The sequence below is a fragment of the Giraffa tippelskirchi genome, chromosome 5, assembly GCF_054371585.1.
Source record: "Giraffa tippelskirchi isolate mGirTip1 chromosome 5, T2T-mGirTip1v1.2.pri, whole genome shotgun sequence".
In the NCBI taxonomy this organism is placed as follows: domain Eukaryota; kingdom Metazoa; phylum Chordata; class Mammalia; order Artiodactyla; family Giraffidae; genus Giraffa; species Giraffa tippelskirchi.
In genome coordinates, this window is record NC_137279.1 from 182,777,280 (window position 1) to 182,796,721 (window position 19,442).

General features: G+C 49.2%; 1 protein-coding gene across 3 annotated transcripts in view; it reads left to right on the forward strand.

Annotated features, from left to right (window-relative positions):
* Positions 1–19,442, forward strand: part of GRIK3 (glutamate ionotropic receptor kainate type subunit 3) — a 246,441-nt gene that overhangs the window by 35,120 nt on the left and 191,879 nt on the right. The gene's annotated exons all lie outside the window — the stretch shown is intronic.

The following is a 19,442-nucleotide window of genomic DNA, read 5'->3' on the forward strand; positions in this document are numbered from 1 at the left end:
TTCATCTCATTCCATGAAAGTAATTTGAAATTGTTTACAAGAACTGCATAGTTCTTGTGCATCATACATCATAAGATAGCTAAGTTATCGTTCAAAGAATTCAGGGTCAGGAAAATATATATATATATAAATTAGAAACACTATGTTTCCTGGGAGGAAAAAGAAAATGCTATACTGAAGTCATGACATCCATAACAGTTGCTGTAATTGGCCCGAACATTTGACTCGGCACTCCCTGGTGGCCAAAGGGAAAAGAGAAATACTACTAGTTATATACATTTACATTTTCTATGTGAAAAAAAAAAATCACCCTAGTATCTCTGAGACAAAATTAAGTTTTCATTAACCCTTCACTTGAAAATAATTATTTCATCTGGGGTTTAAGGGGAAGATGGTGAGAAAGACAGTGTCTTTCTAAAAAATGGCAGCAGCAGATTTCCTAAGACGCTGTCTGGTATTCTGTCTGCTCTGCTTCTCTGCTGAAGGCATGATGATAGAAGACACAATGACAAAGTGCCAGGAGCCTAGGCATGCGGTCTGAGTGCCCAGCTTCATCAAGGATAATTCTGAGAATAACTGGAGATATCAGTGGCCAGTCTGCTCTTCTGCCTGTTCTCCAAAATGTCATTTTTTTCCATCAGACTTTGGATTTGTGCTGGGCAAGAAGCGACCATCTCTGGCAAGACCTGGCATCTGGGCTGTTGTTTGGTTGGATGGAGGCAGCTCCCGTTTAATTTCAAGCAGTGATTGCCAGGCTTCTCTGATTGATAATGATCACCCCCTAGTAACAAAATTTAGCATGTATCCCGATAAAGGTGATTTATCCTCTATAGATTGTCTACAAGTACAGCCAGGTCAGTCTACTACGTACGTAATAAATCATACACCAGTGTGTGTGATTAAAAAGGATGAGATGCAAATCAATGTAGGTGGAAGTTAATAATTTCCTCCTTTCCCCAGTAGGTTGTCTTGAGTACTCCTTAACTGAGCGCATATACCTTTAGATCCTTCTGCAAGCCCAGGCTGCTCACTGAGAATGCCTGCAGTTCCTTCCATACAGGCGAGGACAAGAATGGATCCACCAGGATCTCAGTTTCCTCCTCCATCTGTTGGGATAACTCTGCAGCAGGCTCCACACCACCTCCCAGAGGTCCCCAGCAGTAGGCAGTGGCCAGATTGAGCTCCAGCTGCCCAAGTGCAGTTTGCTTGGTGAGGCACCCATCTATCAGCTGCCTTCCTTTCCCTGGCTCCCTCTCAGATACCCTCAGATCTGTTGTTTAGTCGCTTGGTTATGTCTGACTCTTTTGCAACCCAATGGACTATAGCCTGCCAGGCTCCTCTGTCCGTGGGATTTCCCAGGCAAGAATACTGGAGTGTGTTGCCATTTCCTTCTCTAGGGCATCTTCCTGACCCAAGGACTGAACCCGCATCTCCTACTTGGCAGATAGATTTTTTACCACTGAGTCACCTGGGAAACTCCAAACCTTGAGGTCACCTACAAATAAACTACCAACAGTCAACTCTTGGTCTAGGGTCCTATCCCCAGGGAAATGCAAATTCCCTCAAAGTTTTCTTTTGAAGGATATTGAAACTTCTTTCTTTTCACTTCAACATGGAAAAGGGCCCTGGGTTTTTTCTTCAAAACCAGTCCTGTGTCTCTTCCTACAAATGAACAAATGGACAGATCTATTCCTAGTGTGATGATTCCGGGCTGAAATTTCCCTATCAACCATCATGGGGCCCCCTGTAGGAGCGGGGAGAAATTCCATAATGTCCTCCAGGAGGGCAGGCGGGTAGAGCCCCGCAGCTTCCTGCCTGGGGATCAGGTGCAGAACATTCCCCATGTAACCAAGTTAAAGCTCCCTGCTGTATAGAGTTATTGAACATAAACTTGTTAAATTTAAGAGGACAACTGCCAAATGCAATTGATTTTTGCTTTAGAACAATTGATCTCAGACAATTCTTTCTGACAATAGGCAGATGAAGGACCACTTGTCTATCCCAGTCACTCCTGGTCTGTGACAATAAAATGAAGCCATTGGCTCATGGAAGCTCATCTTTCGGAGTGCGATGGGCAGCAGCGGTCAGGGACATCCATTCACAGTATCTAAAGGCCTTTCATTCTGTAAGTCTGAATGGAGATTACTGGTTGGTGATCCCAGGAATATCCTTGGTATTTTTTGACAGATATTGAAAGTAGGATGTTACTTAGGCATTTTACTCTCTGACCTCTGCAGCCAGGTACCACTGCCAGCTTTCCTGGCTGAGGATTAGGTGAAATCAGGGCCCAGCACACTGCTTTGTTATGTATCAGTGGATGTGTGTTACATGTGGATTTCAGAGATGAAAGACTCCTCACAGGCATTTTGACCCAAGAAAGGGATCGGGATCTAGACTACCCTTTTCAAGGCTCAGTTTCCCTCCCACTCTGATTGCAGGTCCCTCTGAATGTCCACTTCTGATAGGAAGCTCCCTGTCCAGGTGGCCACAGGGGGAAGGAGGCTGGATTTAGATTCAGACAGATGTGAGGTTGAATCTAGCCACACATCTTGCTGCCTGTGTGACCTTTGTCAAACAGTTGCATCTCTCTGGGCCTAGTTTCCTTTTGCACAAAATAGAATGATTGCCTTACAAGATAGATATAAGCATTAAATGATAGGATCCACATAAATCACTCAGCTGTGTGACCTTGTGCAACTTACCTTACTTCTCTGAACTCCATTTTCCTCATCTGTCAAATGGGATTAATAGGACTTACCTCCTAGGGTTGTTCTGAAGATTGAATTGATTAGATTTATGAGAATGAAACATTTATCACAGGATCTGGCACATAGGAAGTGCTCAATAAAGTTGGCTGTTAGTACCGTAATTATTATTCACTCATATATATGGGTGAGATAATAAAAGTAACACCTGTGTTGTCAACCTTACTGATTGAAGGGCTGAAAGATCCAATGAGACAGTGGGTTTCTGAAGGTCATTCATTCATCTATTCGGCAAGTATTTCTTGAGAGCCCACTGTGTGCCAGGTACTGTTCCGACAAACACTGGAGAGTGAGCAGAGAGGAAGACGGCAGCAGTCCTCACCCTCAGAGAACCTGCATTCTAGCGGGACACTAACCATGAGCATCATCGTTAAAGTAAAATGTGGTGGGTGCTTGATAATATTGAGGTTCTTTTTGTTTGTTTGTTTGTTTTAAATTAATTATTTATTTATTTGACTGCACCAGGTCTTCGCTGAAGCATATGGGATCTAGTTCCCTGACCAGGGATTGAACCCAGGGCCCCTGCATTGGGAGCACAGAGTCTTAGCCACTGGACCACCAGGGAAGTCCCAATATTGAGTTTTTAGGAGACAAAATAAACAGGGATGAGGAATAGGAGTGGGGAGGAGAAGTGATGTGAGATCGTGGTTGGGTCCCCAGGGCCTCAGTGAGAAGGATGTTTGAACAAGACCTGAAACAGCACTTTGAACGTGTCAAAGGGACATTTAAGGGACAGTGACTGGTCCCTGCTCTGCAGATGCCTTTTGCAGGGAGTGGACTGAGTGTGCTGCCCCGAGTCCTAGCCAGAGAAGCCGCCTGCACTGTGATGAGCCCGGGCTGCTGCAGGGAGAGCTGAAAACCCTGGGCTGTGTGGGGTTGATTAGGTGACCTTTCCTTAAGGCCGCTTCCCAGCTGCTGCAGCCTCTTCAGCTGGGAGCGGGGAGATAGCCTTAGACTTAAGGCCTCAGGGTTCTTCCCAGAAAGGACCTTTTCAGAAAGCAACCCTGAAGATCAGATGCTGATGCTGTGCTGTCTACCTGCCCTGGTGCTCACTTGGCTCCCCATACCTGCACCTGACTTTTCAGTTTTCTTCCTTCTGAGAAAGCAACATCCGGCCCTGGCCTGGAGAGATGATCTGCTCCTCCATTAGCCCCTGAAGCCTCCTCTCCGACCTCGGTGCACCCGGGTCACTTTCCCAGGCTGTGCACCTCTGCTCCTGAACTCTGTGCTCTGATTATTCCTATAAGTGTGAAAGTCGCTCAGTCGTGTCCGACTCTTTACGACCCCACGGACTATACAGTCCATGGAATTCTCCAGGCCAGAATACTGGAGTGGGTAGCCGTTCCCTTCTCCAGGGGATCTTCCCAACCCAGGGATCAAGCCCAGGTCTCCTGCATTGCAGGCGGATTTTTTACCAGCTGAACTACCAGGGAAGCCCCTGATTATTCCTGGGTTGTCCTAATATGTGGGACTGGCTCACTTCCCCTTCCCCTTATGCAGTCAAGTCTCCAACCTTGGGCACCTGAGCCTTCCACTCTGCATCCCACATCTCAGCAGGTCACCTGAGCTGCCCTCCCAGGTCTGTTATCTGTGGGGTCCTCACCCCTCCTTTGTTCCCACCCTTAATACATACCACCCCACCCTTGCTTACTTCTGAAGTTCAGCAGAGGTGGGTTAGAGGGGATGCGATGGGAACTGCAGACCAGGTAGGTGGGTGTCAAATGACATAGCAGCAGCCTCCGAAGCTCCTTGGGCTTGAGCCCCTGGGAAGGGTCCTTCAGTGGTTCTGGGGGGGCCCAAACCTTGCCTTGCTTCCCTTACTGCCTTGAACTGAAATCCTAACTGCCATTTACAGACTGGGAGAGGGGGGGTCCCTTCAACACTGGGATGTTAGGGAGCTGTGGGAGGAGCAACAGAGAGGGTAAAGGGGGCTTCTCTGAGCTTCGGACTCCTCTCCTGTAAAATGGAGTTGATAACCCCACATCCTAAAGACATTGGGAGGGCGGGGTAAGATGGTGCAAGTGAAGTGCTGAGGACAGCACTTGGCAAGTGATGGGGAGGGAGTCCAATAAATGGCAGACAAGATGAAGAAGATGCTGCTGGTACTTGCCCATCAGTCATCTGCTTGTTCATGAATCATCCTAACAGACACTTATTAAGTGTCTTCAGTGTGTAGGCCCTTGGCCAAGGGTGGAGACACAGAGAACACTAGTTATGGGGCTTATCTTGGGGAGGCCATGGTCTTACTGGGGAGGTGGTGTTAACTTACAAAGGCCTTGTGGTCAAACCTTAAAAGTTGTGAGGTGGAGTGCCTGGGAGACCAGCAGGAGGGCACGGTCAGGGAAGGGTTTCTATTTGAACATGGTGGAAAAGGGCTCCTAATGGTGGGGTTTTAGGCCATTTTCCAGCAGGAGGCAACATTTTTGGCTCCAGCCTCCCGTTCCCCAAACCTGGATCAGGTTAAGAACTGCTTGTTTTACCTGTGTCCTCCAATCAGAAACTTGGGCTTGAGGGAGTGGCATGGCCAGCTTTGGCCCTTGTAACCCCACTGCCTGGACCCCACCGCCTCCTCCCGCTTGTTTGTTCAGCTATACATACTATGTGCCAAGCATTCTATGCTCTGAATTTACACCAGGGAGCAAAACATATCTCGGTCGCTGGATTAATAGAGCTTCAGGTTTATCTGGGGGAAAGAAAAGTGAAAGTGAAGTTGCTCAGTTGTGTCCGACTCTTTGCTACCCCATGGACTGTAGCCTACCAGGCTCCTCCATCCATGGGATTCTCCAGGCAAGAATACTGGAGTGAGTTGCCATTTCCTTCTCCAGGGGATCTTCCCAAACCAGGGATTGAACCCAGGTCTTCTGCATTGCAGGCAGACGCTTTACCCTCTGAGCCATCAGATGGCCAATAAAAAGAAGCCAGTTACCCCAAGCTCCTCCCAGGCTGGGCCTGGCCATCCCTGGCTCCTCCTAGCCTGGATTTGGTCATGTCCTTTCCAGGACTCAGGCTTGTCTGCCCTTGATCCCACCCAGGTTAAGTCTGGTCATTCTTGGTCTTTCTTCGGACCTGACCTTCATGGTACTGCTCAGGATAGGTGTGGTCATCCTGGCCCCTCCCATGCTGGGCCTGGCCACTCTTATTTTCTCCAGAAGTAGCCTGAGTAGTAGGAGCTGGCAAGGGCTTTGGACTGAGTCCCTCGACTGCCCGGGTCTCCTTCACTGTTGAGGTTGCAGCCTGCCCGCCCCACAGCCAGTGCTGTGGATGGGGACCCTGGCTCTCCCTCACTGTGTGTAGCGTTGAGCTCTGGAATTATATTTCCTGATTTAACAACTGCGAGTGTTTGCTGCAGCTTTACTGCCTTAAAAATGTTTTCTAATAATCCCCAGGTGTTTCTCTCACATACAATAGTCTGGCTTGTTACAGCCCAATTAAATCCTTATTTGAGACGCTTAATTAAAACTCTGAACAGAACAAGCCATAAAGCTCTCTCCTTCCTAGCCTCATGCCAAAAGTGGCTGTCCCTTCCCCTGTTTGCCGCCCCCCATCCCTCCTTTTTGGCGCCTGCCCCTGGCATTTTCTATTTCCCGTTAACATGGTAGCGTGGTAGCGTGGGAATATCCAGTTTCCTGCCTGGGGGTTGGGCTGGGGCATGGATGCTAAGCTTTGTTCAGACGCAGGGAGGGGGCTTCTTGAACCCTTGGTTTCCACCCAGAACTAGCTTCTTCTGGCTCCCTGGAGCAGAGTTCTGCAGCCTCTGCACTCTTGACATTGTGTGCCGGATAAGTCTTTGCTGTGGGAACTGTCTTGTGCGTTGTAGGTTATTTAGCAGAATCCCTAGCCTCTGCTCACTGGACCCCAATGGCATCCAACCCCTGAGTTATGATGACAAAAAATGTCTCCAGGCGTTGCTAAATATCCCCCACAACAGGGAGGGTTGTGAACCACTGTCTCAGAGGAAGGCACCATCTCAACACATCCCAACACCATGGATCCAGGAGCCAGGACACAGCAGGGCTAGTTCTCGCCTCCTACCTCCTACCCCCAGCTGAGTTCTAACTGTTGTTCAGTCTCTAAGAGGTGTCTGACTCTGCCCCACCAGGGACTGCAGCATGCCAGGCTTCCCTGTCCTTCACCATCGCTCAGAGATTGCTCAAACTCTTGTCCATTAGGTCAGTGATGCCATTGAACCATCTCATTCTCTGTCGCCCCCTTCTCCTCCTGCCTTCAATCTTTCCCAGCATCAGGATCTTTTTCAATGAGTTGGCTCTTCCCATAAGTTGGCTGAAGTATTGAAGCTTCAACTTCAGCATTAGTCCTTCCAATGAATATTCAGGGTTGATTTCCTTTAGGATTGACTAGTTTGATCTCTTTGCGTTGAAGGGACTCTCAAGAGTCTTCTCCAGTACCATGATTTGTAAGCACAAATTCTTCAGCACTCAGCCTTCTTTATGGTTCAACTCTCACATTTGTACACAACTACTGGAAAAACCATAGCTTTGACTATATGGACCTTTGTCAGCAAAGTGATGTCTCTGCTGTCTAGGTTTGTCTTAGCTTTTCTTCCAGGAGCAATCATCTTTTAATTCCATGGCTGCAGTCACCGTCCATGGTGATTTTGGAGCCCAAGAAAATAAAATCTGCCATTATTTCCACTTTTTCCCCATCTATTTGCCATGAAGTGATGGGACAAGATGCTGTGATCTTAGTTTTTTGAATGTTGGATTTTAATCACAAGCTGGAGTCAAGATTGTGGGGAAAAATATCAACAACCTCAGATATGCAGATGATACCACGATAATGACAGAAAGTGAAGAGAAACTAAAGAGCCTCTCGATGAGAGTGAAAGAGGAGAGTGTTAACTGAATGGGGAGTTATAGGTGACAGAAATACCTCTGTTCCCCTCCAGAAGTGGGGATGCCCTGATACCAGGAAAGTGCTGGGGTGGGAAGCTGAAAGGAGCCCTGCCTTGAATGCAGACACAGATCTCTGCCTGAAGTACCTTCTTTGCTTCCCATCTTCTTGGTCTTCCCCTCTCCACACACTAGTACCTCAGCTTAGGACCTAATGTAGCCAGGTTCCTTTGAGTAGCCTTTCCCTCCACGTAGAACCTCGAGGTAGGGTGACCAGCTTCTCCCAGTTTGCTGGAGGCTTTTTCAGTTTTAGCACTGAAAAGCTCATGTGCTTGGAGATTCCTTCTGAGAAAATCAGGATGATGGGGAAGGACTGTCCATTGCTCATCCCATCGAGTGGTCCTTGAAGTCCTGCCCTGGAATAATGAGTTGTTAGTTATAAGCCATGTGCCCTACGTGCATCATCTCATTTGATCTTGCAGCCTGGAGAGTTTGGTGGTATTAGCTTCATCTTATGGGTGACGAAAGTAGGACTCAGAGAGACTTGCCCATGGTGACCCAGCAAGTGGAAAGAGAGGATTCACACCAGCCCTGCCTCTCCCCATTCTGCTCTCAGAGGCTTTTTCCACAAGATCCCAGAAAAGGGGGACTTGGACGCCTGGGGTTCCCATCTACAAAGAGTCTCTCTTTGACCGTGGCTATGGAGAAAAAGGGTCCATTTCCCGGTGCTGATTGCAGGCTGATGGAGAAGTAGAGTTGGTGGTGACAGGAGAGCCAGACCCTCAGGCAGCAGCTAGGCGTATCCTTGGAGCCACACAGATCCTCCAGTGAGTTCTTGACTTGCCTGGTGACAGTTCCAACTCCCAGAACAAAGAGAATGTGACCGGAGGAGCTGCCTGGGACCTAATTCTGACCAACAAGAAGGTGGCTGGTGAAGGGGCACAATGGGGTCCAGTTCTTGTGTGATGTCAGAGGGGGTGTATAGCCTGAGCTTTAGCAAGTGATGTATTAAAGCTCAGAGGAAGAATAAAATACTTACGAATATATCTACCTAAAGAAACAAAAGACCTTTATATAGAAAACTATAAAACACTGATGAAAGAAATCAAAGAGGACACAAACAGATGGAGAAATATACCATGTTCATAGATTGGAAGAATCAATATAGTGAAAATGAGTATACTACCCAAAGCAATCTATAGATTCAATGCAATCCCTCCCAAGCTACCAATGGTATTTTTCACAGAACTAGAACGAATAATTTCACAATTTGTATGGAAATACAAAAAAACCTCAAATAGCCAAAGCAATCTTGAGAAAGAAAAATGGAACAGGAGGAATCAACCTGCCTGACTTCAGGCTCTACTACAAAGCTACAGTCATCAAGACAGTATGGTACTGGCACAAAGACAGAAATATAGATCAATGGAACAAAATAGAAAGCCCAGAGATAAACCCACGCACCTATGGACACCTTATCTTTGACAAAGGAGGCAAGAATATACAATGGAGAAAAGACAATCTCTTTAACAAGTGGTGCTGGGAAAACTGGTCAACCACTTGCAAAAGAATGAAACTAGAACACTTCCTAACACCGTACACAAAAATAAACTCAAAATGGATTAAAGATCTAAACGTAAGACCAGAAACTATAAAACTCCTAGAGGAAAACATAGGCAAAACACTCGACGACATAAATCTCAGCAGGATCCTCTATGACCCACCCCCCAGAGCATTGGAAATAAAAGCAAAAATAAGCAAATGGGACCTAATTAAACTTACAAGCTTTTGCACAACGAAGGAAACTATAAGCAAAGTGAAAAGACAGCCTTCAGAATGGGAGAAAATAATAGCAAATGAAGCAACTGACAAAGAATTAATCTCAAAAATATACAAGCAACTACTGCAGCTCAATTCCAGGAAAATAAACGACCCAGTCAAAAAATGGGCCAAAGAACTAAACAGACAGTTCTCCAAAGAAGACATACAGATGGCCAACAAACACATGAAAAGATGCTCAACATCACTCATTATCAGAGAAATGCAAATCAAAACCACAATGAGGTACCATCTCACACTGGTCAGAATGGCTGCTATCCAAAAATCAACAAACAATAAATGCTGGAGAGGGTGTGGAGAAAAGGGAACCCTCTTACACTGTTGGTGGCAATGCAAACTAGTACAGCCACTATGGAGAACAGTGTGGACATTCCTTAAAAAACTGGAAATAGAACTGCCATATGACCCAGCAATCCCACTGCTGGGCATACACACCAAGGAAACCAGAATTGAAAGAGACACGTGTACCCCAATGTTCATCACAGCACTGTTTATATATCTAGGACATGGAAGCAACCTAGATGTCCATCAGCAGACGAATGGATAAGAAAGCTGTGGTACATATACACAATGGAATATTACTCAGCCATTAAAAAGAATGCATTTGAATCAGTTCTAATGAGGTGGATGAAACTGGAGCCTATTATACAGAGTGAAGTAAGTGAGAAAGAAAAACACCAATACAGTATACTAACACATATATATGGAATTTAGAAAGATGGTAACTATAACCCCATATGCAAGACAGAAAAAGAGACACAGATGTATAGAACAGTCTTTTGGACTCTGTGGGAGAAGGCGAGGGTAGATTGATCTGAGAGAACAGCACTGAAACTTGTATATTATCATATGTGAAACAGATCACCAGTCCAGATTCGATGCATGAGACAGGGTGCTCCGGGCCGGTGCACTGGGATGACCCAGAAGGATGAGATGGGGAGGGTGGTGGGAGGGGGGTTCAAGATGGGGAACACATGTACACCCATGGCTGATTCATATCAATGTATGGCTTAAACCACTACAATATTATAAAGTAATTAGCCTCCAACTAAAATAAATAAATTAAAAAAAAATAAAACTCAGAGGATACATCATGAGCAGCCTTCTGTGGCAGGAGACAGGGCTCAGAAACTTGGAGAAACTGCAGGCTTCTGTTTCCAAAGGTACAGTTGCCAAGTGACCTCAGGAAATAGAAGGCCCTGGGGTGATTCCTAAGGAAACCTTCCTGGTTGTATAAGGGAGCTCTCTGGAGAGATTTGATTTATGGGGGTCATTTTCCAAGGATGGAAAGAAGGGAGGTTAATCAAGAAAGCACATCAGAAAGGGTGTGATTCCTGGAGCCCATCATTCCCCAGGAGGAATTTCAAATGCTGAGCCTTTTGGCAGCATATAGAATATGCCTAGAGAAAATAACCATATGTCATAATAATGGCTGTTATTTACTGAGCACTTACTATGTGCCAGATACAGTGCTAAACATCCTTCTTACAATGCCAGGAATAATCCTCCCAACAGGCCAGGATTTAAGCAGTATTGGTCACCCTGTTTTTTCAGATGAGGAAACTGAAGCAGACTAGGGCACTTACCCAAGTCAGACTGGTAGTTAGTGCTGGAGGCAGGGTTCAAGTTCAACAGACCAGGGTTCAAGTTGTGGTTTGGCTACTCTCTTCCTTGCTGTGTGGCCTTAGACCAGTTATCAACTTCCCTTTTCTTAGAATGGAGGTTGTGAGACTTGAAGAATTCATCCATGTGAATAATGATATGTTGACAGTGATGGGTATATAGCTCATGTCCAATACATAGGAGTGCCCTTCTTTTTAAGAGACAGGTAACACTAGCCCTTGAATGGGCTGTGGCGTGGAGGCAGAAGGGAGCAAATGACAGGCCAGAAGAGAGTGAAAAGTCTTTGCAATTTCTATTGAGAATGAGAAAAGGGTTTCACGTTGATGAGTGATGAGGGACATAGGTGACACGTCACTACTGTTTTGCTTTTGCTATTGTAGGGAAGTATTGTCAGCCTGCAGGGGCAGCCCAGGACTCAAGGAGAGAAACAGCCCCAGAGCAGGCTTTCCCAAATTCCCCCTGCCTGGGGACTGGGAGAATTTGCCACTGAGATGACTAAATCACTGCTGGTGACTTCTGGAACACAGAGGATGGGAGAGGCCTGGGAGCCCAGGATGGGCAGATTTCAAAAGGGAGAGTAGTTTTCAGAAACTACCAATCAGGGATCTTGCTTGAGGCTGATGTTGGTGAACACGGTTCACCATAAACAAAACCCAGGTTTTCTTGAAGCCCTATCACATGTCATATGCTGTTAGGTGTGAGGCTGAATTCTGCCAGCTGAAATTTTCTTGGAGGAGTCAGCAAACTTTAGACCAAGGGAAGGCATATGCCTGAATTCAGCAAGGAGAAGCTTCTCAAGCTCTCCATGTGGATAGAGTGGAGAAGTGCGGATGTCAAGGTGGGTTATAACCACTCACTGATGATGTTGTGTCTACACAGAGAGGGGTCTCTGCTGGAGTGCCACAGGGCTCTGTCCTTGGCTCATAGGTCGAGTGTATGGGTGGTTGGAAGCAGATTCCCTCTCATGATCTCAGGTCATCAGGGTTTATTGCCATGGTATGTGTGTGAGGGGCCCAGTAAATGTGAAAGAACCAGGACTCCGGCATAGCAAAAGCTGAAGGGTGCTTGGGGTCCGGAACGTCCCTGGGGACCTTCTGGAGCACCCCATAGACTGGACTCAGCCACCAGAGCACCCCATAGACTGGACTAAGGTTCCCCAGTTTCTGCCCCGCTTTCCTGACTGCCCATTGCCTTCTCACCCTATTCTCTGCCTCACCACCCATGCCCATACATTGTTCCTGTCCTCTGTACCTGTCGCTTGAGTGTGGGTCGGCCATGACCTCTCCTTCCTCCTCTCTAACCTTGTGGCCTTTCAGCTTCTGCTACCCATGGCTTCATGCTTAGCCTGGCCTCGTTCAGATTCCCATGAGAATGGATCTCACAGGGCCATCAGTTTTTCACATGAGGCCACTCTCTTGGGCTTTGGCCAACCTGCGGATGGCTGCCAGTCTCAGCCAGTCATCTGAAGCCCAGGGGGAGGAGGGTTGCAGGGTCACAAGATACAAAACAGAGGTGCCCAAGGGCTGCCCTTTCAACAGATATGGTGGGTGGAACATGACCGCCATGAACAATAGTGATAATTGTTATTATTGATGGTGTGGCTGATATAAGTGTTGTTATTAATTTCAAATGTAATGTGAAATTGTGGGAAATTGCAATTACATTGGATGACAGCAGCAACACTTCTAAGGATCTTGATGGTTCTGTGGTCTTCATGAAACTGCTCCCTCCCCTTAGTAGGCACCTGCCCAGCTGCAGTCTTCGGCGGCTCCTTCTCTGTCCCCTCTGCTCTGCAGAGGTCACTGGCCGGGTCTCTCTGTCTCATTTGTTAGCTCTCTCTGCTCTTCTGTTTGTGAAGGGCTTTCCCCGGACTGCACCAAATCAAAGAATGTTAACTGTCGTGGAGATAAAGCTGGTGCCTAGCACACAGATTCGGAATCCAGAAAGTCAAAAGACAAAGACACCTTTGTGTCATCCATGTGTCAGGGTTGGGTTTCCCCCCAGGAATCTTAGAATGATGCTTGGTGTGGTGTGGCAACTAGTGGCTGGAAAGAATCACCCTCCCAAAATTCTGGGCAGCATGATTAGAAATAAAAGAGCTAAATTGGGAGGTGGTAGTACCACATTTTCCCCAGTGGCTCAGCAGTAAAGAATCCACTGCCTGTTCAGGAGACTCAGGAGATGTGGGTTTGATCCCTGGGTTAGGAAGATCTCCTGGAGAAATAAACGGCAAAAGAAACCATAGCCAATAGCATTGCATTTTAGCTCTCAGGACCAACTGATGAAAGAGTTCCGAAGACAATAGCCGACATCTATTGAAAACCTACTTCAGGCAAGACACTGTTCCCCAAGTGTTCTGTGGATGAAGTACTCAATTTTACAGTAACTCTATGGGACTGGAGCCATTTTTGTAGATAATAGAACTGAGGAAGAGAGAGATTAAGTAACTTGCTAAAGGTTGCTCAGCTTAAAGTAACTTGAAACTTAGACGTTTATATAATTATTGGGGAAATTGGGAATGAAAAAAATTTAAGTCAAATGGTGTGAAGGCAGAGACCATGTTACATAACCAAGGAGCACATGAATATCTTAAGAAATGTTTCTTAGTCTAATACAATTCTTGCGTGAAGTGAGGGTTCCCATGCCCATTTGATGAAGGAGGAGACCAAGGCACAGAGAGGTGAATTGACTTGTCCTAGGTCACAGAGCTAAGTAACAGAAAAGGGGATAGCCCTGACTAGGGACCACACGCTGGATGATGTGTGGGATCCTCAGGAAGGTCAGTGCAGCTTCCTGGAGGGAAAACCAGATAATGGCCAGCACTGTCCACCAATGGGCTTCCCAGGGGGCTCCATGGAAAAGAATCTACCTGCCAATGCAGATGCCACAGGAGACTCGGGTTCGATCCCTGAGTCGGGAAGATCCCCTGGAGGAAGAAATGGAAACCCACTCCCATATTCTCGCATGGATAATCCCATGGAGAGAGGAGACCATGGCTTCATGCTCATTCTGGCCTCGTTCAGATTCCCATGAGAATGGATCTGATGGGGCCATAAATTTTGGCCTGTCTGCAAAGAGCCTCTGCAAAGAGTCAGACGCGACTACACGACTGCACACACGTGCACACACGCATGTCCACTGATGGTCTGGGTGACACGTGGGCTCAGTGATCACCTGGCAGGCTATTTATTAGGGAATGCTCTCAAAACCCACCGCTGTGAAAGATGGGACAGGAAGCAGGTTTAGTAGAGAGAAATGTTGCTGCAACACAGTGGCACACGGGGCCTCTGCAATCCCATAAGAAGCTCTGGAGCTGGAATGCCCTTTCCGAACGGAACTGCACCGGGATGAGCGCGCCAGGCTGGTACATCCCTGGGCTGGCTAGTTGTTCTATGTGGGCCACCCCTGGAAGGAGGCATGACCTTGGCTGAGGCAGTCCGCAGAGTGGGCTGCTGGCTGAGGGCCGGTCTAGGCAGTGGGGGGAAGTGAGAATAACCTTTCTTCCTAACGGGGATTTGGGCAACATGTCTCAGTGTCCACCACACCCCCTCCCCGACTTCCCTGTGTCATCTACACAGAGCTCGCCCAGGCTCACATCACATAATCAAGACTTTGAGGGTGCTTACAGATAGCCATCAGATTTCCTGTTAACAAAAGGCTTTTGAAAGTTCAGTCACATCTTATCCTCCCAAATACCCTCTGAACAGAGAATTATTAATGTCCCCACTTGATAGAAAATGGGTTCACATGCTCAGAGTTAAGATATTGGTTTAAGGATGTACAACCAGCAAGAGGCAACATGGAAGGGAAGTCGCTCAGTCGTGTCCGACTCTTTGCGACCCCATGGACTGTAGCCTACCAGGCTCCTCCGTCCATGGGATTCTCCAGGCAAGAATACTGGAGTGGTTTGCCATTTCCTTCTCCAGGGGATCTTCCCGACCCAGGGATCGAACCCAGGTCTCCCGCATTGGAGGCAGACGCTTTAACCTCTGAGCCACCAGGGAAGTCTAGAGGCAACATGGGGACTCATCAAATCCGGCCTCCTGAGCCCAGCCAAGTGCTTCTCACATAAGGTCCCCAGGGCTCTCTCACGGCATGTGCAGATGGCACCCTAGGTTTGCCACACTCCCTCAGCCTCCCCAGCTCTTCCTCTGCAGCTGATCCATTAGACATCCCCTCCATGACCCCACCCTAGGGCGGGGTCACCCATGTCCCTGCTGATGCCTCCGGAGCTCCCATCCCCTCCGCCGAGATTCAGGTCCATGTTTGCTCCCTATTAGCCCACCCAGATGTCCTGAGTCACCTCGGACTTGCCATGTCCAGCATTGACTTTCTCATCTGACCCCAGGGCTGCAGGGCAGGAAGGTTGCATAAGCTCAGGCCTCGGGCTCAGACTGGGTTCTAATCCTGGCTCACCACTTCCTAGCTGTGGCCTTGGGAAGTGGCTTAGCCCTTTGTGCCTCAGCATTCTCATCTGTAAAATGGGGATAAAGATGGTGTGCCCACATCCTTAGAGTTGCTGTGAGGATCAACTGAGCAAATGCACATAAAGTGCTGACAATAGGGCCTGGCGCATCGTCAGTGGTCCAGAAACCTGAGCCGCTTTGACTATTGTTCATCGTGATGCTTAAAGGTACCATCCTCTGCCGAGTCCCAGGTTGAAACACGTGCTCCCTCAGCCCTCTCTCCTGATTGGTCTCTGCCTCCCCATGTCCTAGGCACGTGCCCCCTCCTGACCTTCCCCATTACCACTGCCTCAGTCGTGGTCAGTTTCCCTTCCGCCAGGACCCACTATTTCCTGGGATCCGTCTTGTTATTCAGCCACCAGAACTGGACTTCTCTGACATGACTATTTGACCATGGCCCTCTTCTGCAGCCGTTCCTTCTATGACTCCCTGTCCCCCTCAGGTTACGGTCCGGCTTCCCAAGGTGGGTGTCCGAGGCCCCCTGCCAGTCCACTCATGCCTTCCTCCCCATCTCTCCCCGAGGCCTGCACATCCTGGGATCTTGCCCCACTCAACACCTAGTATCTCCTTTGCACATCCTGTTTTGTGACCTGTCTCCTTTAAGTGACCTTCCTTTCTTGAAGTCAGCCTCCCTTACTTCCCCAAACTCTGCATGGGACAGAAGATGGCATCTTGTCCCTCTCTAGGCCCCAGGGTCCACTCATTACTGGTGTTCAGTGAACCTGACCACAAGGAGAGGCACACAGTGGGGAGGTTGCTAGCTCCATGGAAAGCAGGAGTCAGCTTTCTTTTGGGCGCCATCCCTATCAGTCCCCTGTTTTCCCACCAGACGCTGGCCTACCCCGACTCCCAGATGCAGCCCCGTCTGCTCTCCCCGCCAGGCCACACCTGCTATGATGGAAGCAGCTGGGCCCCGGCTGCCCCAGCGCTAACCAACACGGGGCCGCATCCACCAGGTGTGCCTCTCAGCCCACAGCAGGACACAGGTCCCTCGGACGGAGTCTCATATGCTGGTCCCAGGCCCTCCCCACCACCTGGCTGAGAACCTCCGCTATTACTGTCACATTTTTCCTGGGCTGGCCAAGGGCTGAATTCAGAAGGGGCAAACCACCCGAGAATGCAGCCCTTAAGGATCTCAGTGCTCAGCTGCAGAAAGGCAGATTCCAGAAGAGCGCCTTTTGGACCTGAGCACCCTGAGACCTGGGTTCAAACCCCCACCTCTCCCCTTGTGTGGCCCACACTCCTTCCCCTCCCCATCGTGGTTTTTCCTCTGTAAAATGAGGGCTCTTGCTGGGAAGTTCATACATCAGCCCCTTGTGCAGATGAGCTGATGGGAGCAGCCGGGGCACCACGGGAAGGACCTCTGCCACTGCTCTGCCGTGTGCTTGGGGTTGCCCACTTCCTCTCGCTGGTCCTGTAAAACTCAGGAGTTAAACAAGATGGTTTCTGTGGCCCCTTCGGGCTCTGGCCTCCGATGGTCTAGGACTGCCATGAACAGGAGTCTAGGAGAGGTGGGAGAAGGAGTAAAAGAAGTGATGCTTATGAAGTGCTCCAAGGTATACAGCACTGTATTAGGCAAGCCTTGCCTGTGTGAGCTCACTAATCCTCCCAGCCTCTGGAGGAGTTGAGGGCTTCTATCCTTAGTCTTAAGACAGGCTCGGAGAGGCAAGGTGACCTGCCTAAGGTGACACAGCAAGGACAGGTAGTGCTGACTCTGAAGCCCAAGTGCTTCCCTCAGCAGCTCAGGGTAACCTACGTACCCCACTCTACTCTTCTCCCCCACACACCAAGGACGGGGCAGCTGGGGAGCAGGGGATGGACAGGTAGGTGGGGGCCCAGTCCCCACAGCCACACGGACTATGGAGGCAAAGTCATTGCCCCTTTCCGGGAGACGCATGGCCCCAGTAGAGCCCGGATCTGAGTCTAGAGCTAAGCAAGTCTCCATCGCATCTGGCCCCAGTGGCCCCCAGGACCCACTCTCCCCACTCCCTGGAACTCTGGCTATCACCAGCAGCCAGGGCTCTGGGCTCAGCGGTTTGCAACTGTCCAGGTGCTCCAGACCCCAAACCAGTCCCCTTTGATGCCTCCATGTTCACGTCCACAATTACAAAGGAATTGTGTCATCCATTCCTCGAACAGATCGCAAGATCCTGTTAGTACCTTCATTTGTCACCAGAGGAAATGAGTGTTTTTCTCCTTCTTTGTAAGTTGGGCCCCAGCCCAGGCAGCTCCCTGGAATTGAAATATTAAAAACAGCAAATTAATGGGAACGTGCCTGGGTGGAGCACTCCAGCCGTCCAAATGCTTCTCCAGAACTTCTGGCCTATCCTCCCTACAGCCTCCGAGGCTGTCCAGAGCCCGCTCCAATTCTCCCAGTCCACAGGGGTGCACGGACGTCACTGGTTCTTCCGAGCTGGTAGGTAAACAAAGCAGGATCTCAGGATAGGGGACTGGATAACGTGGACCTGGCTTTGTGGAGAAAGCCTTGCCCAGTGGACACAGCCAGCTGGGGTGAGGACAGGTGGTGCCCAGGCAAATGGGGCATCATGAGTGTCAGTGCCGGCTTATATTTCAGAACCAGGACACCAGGCCTAGGGTAGGCAGCTGGGAGGGCTGGGTAGGAGCTCAGGGCTCAGCCTGGCAAGTCTGAGGGCTGTGGTCAGGACAGGGACCTAGAGGGCAAGCTGTGAAAGCCTCATTACAGTGTTGGGGTTAAGGTGTGTGCACTGAAGCTGTGCTGCTGGAGTTCAAACCCTACTGCCCTGTTAGCTGGTGTAATGTCTTAGACGAGTTCCTTGACCTCCCTGTGTCAGTACCCCTCTCTGAAAATTGAAGGTGAAAATAACGGTATGTAGTCTCTGGGATGCAATTGAGGCTCAAAGGGGATACCGTCTGAAAGAGGATTAGCATGGTTCCTGGGATGAAGCAATTGCTCAAAAAGGGGGGTGTGGTTGCCCCAGCACTATGGGTGCTAGGTGGGCCAGGCAAGGCTATGAGTTAGGACTACTGCAGCCTGAGGCTGGGGAGAGGACAAACTCTGGCCCTAGAGGACGTACAGGAAGAAGACCCTATGGACCCCAAAGTGGGTGAACGTGAAGGGCAGCCAAGCTTTTCTGGGCTGAGTGGGGACCTGGTCTGTGTCCACTGTGTGGTGGGCAAGGCTGGGCCGGGAAGCAGTGAAGGACTGGGCTTGGTCTCCCCAGAAAGATCCCAACGATCAGAGCATGTGATTCACAGGGGCCATTCTGCGGACAGCTCCCTCCGTCACACCAGACTCCAAGCAATTAACCAGCCAGGCCCCTGGGAGGAGCGTTCCGCGGCAATCAGAGAGTAACCTTGACCTCCTTTGCACGCTGCCGCAGCCGCCTCCTGCCTCCTGTCTCCAAGGTGCTCGCATGCTGTTGAAGGGTAACTCCTCCCCAGCACAGGGAGCCCTCCTCCCCTGCCAGCCAGAGCGGTGAGCAAGGGGGCCTGGGCCTGGCCACAAACGCTGGCACTCGGGTCTCCCACCTGGGACAGGTGACCTCATTTGACCTTTACACGCTGAGAAGTTGTTCACGTTCTGGGTATCTTTCTTAGAAATGCGCGATGTCCTTATCTTGTGTGTGTGCTTGCGTGTGTGCACAGGCCCACACGTGTGCAAAGCAGAGAAGGGATGGGGGGGTGTGTATGCATAGGCATGCAGAAGTGTTAACACCTGTTTGCCTGTGTGAGGGGAGATGGCATGGGTGCTTGTGCTGGTGTAGGAAGATGGACCAAAGATGTAGGAGCTGGGAGGGAGTGAGGGTGTGTCTGGTGGGGAGGGGAAGAGGTGGGGCATGTGTTGAAGGGGAGGAGGAACTGTGCTGGAGGGGCAGGGGGCGTGTGTCTGAGGATCATGTGAGAAAGAGGCGTTGGAG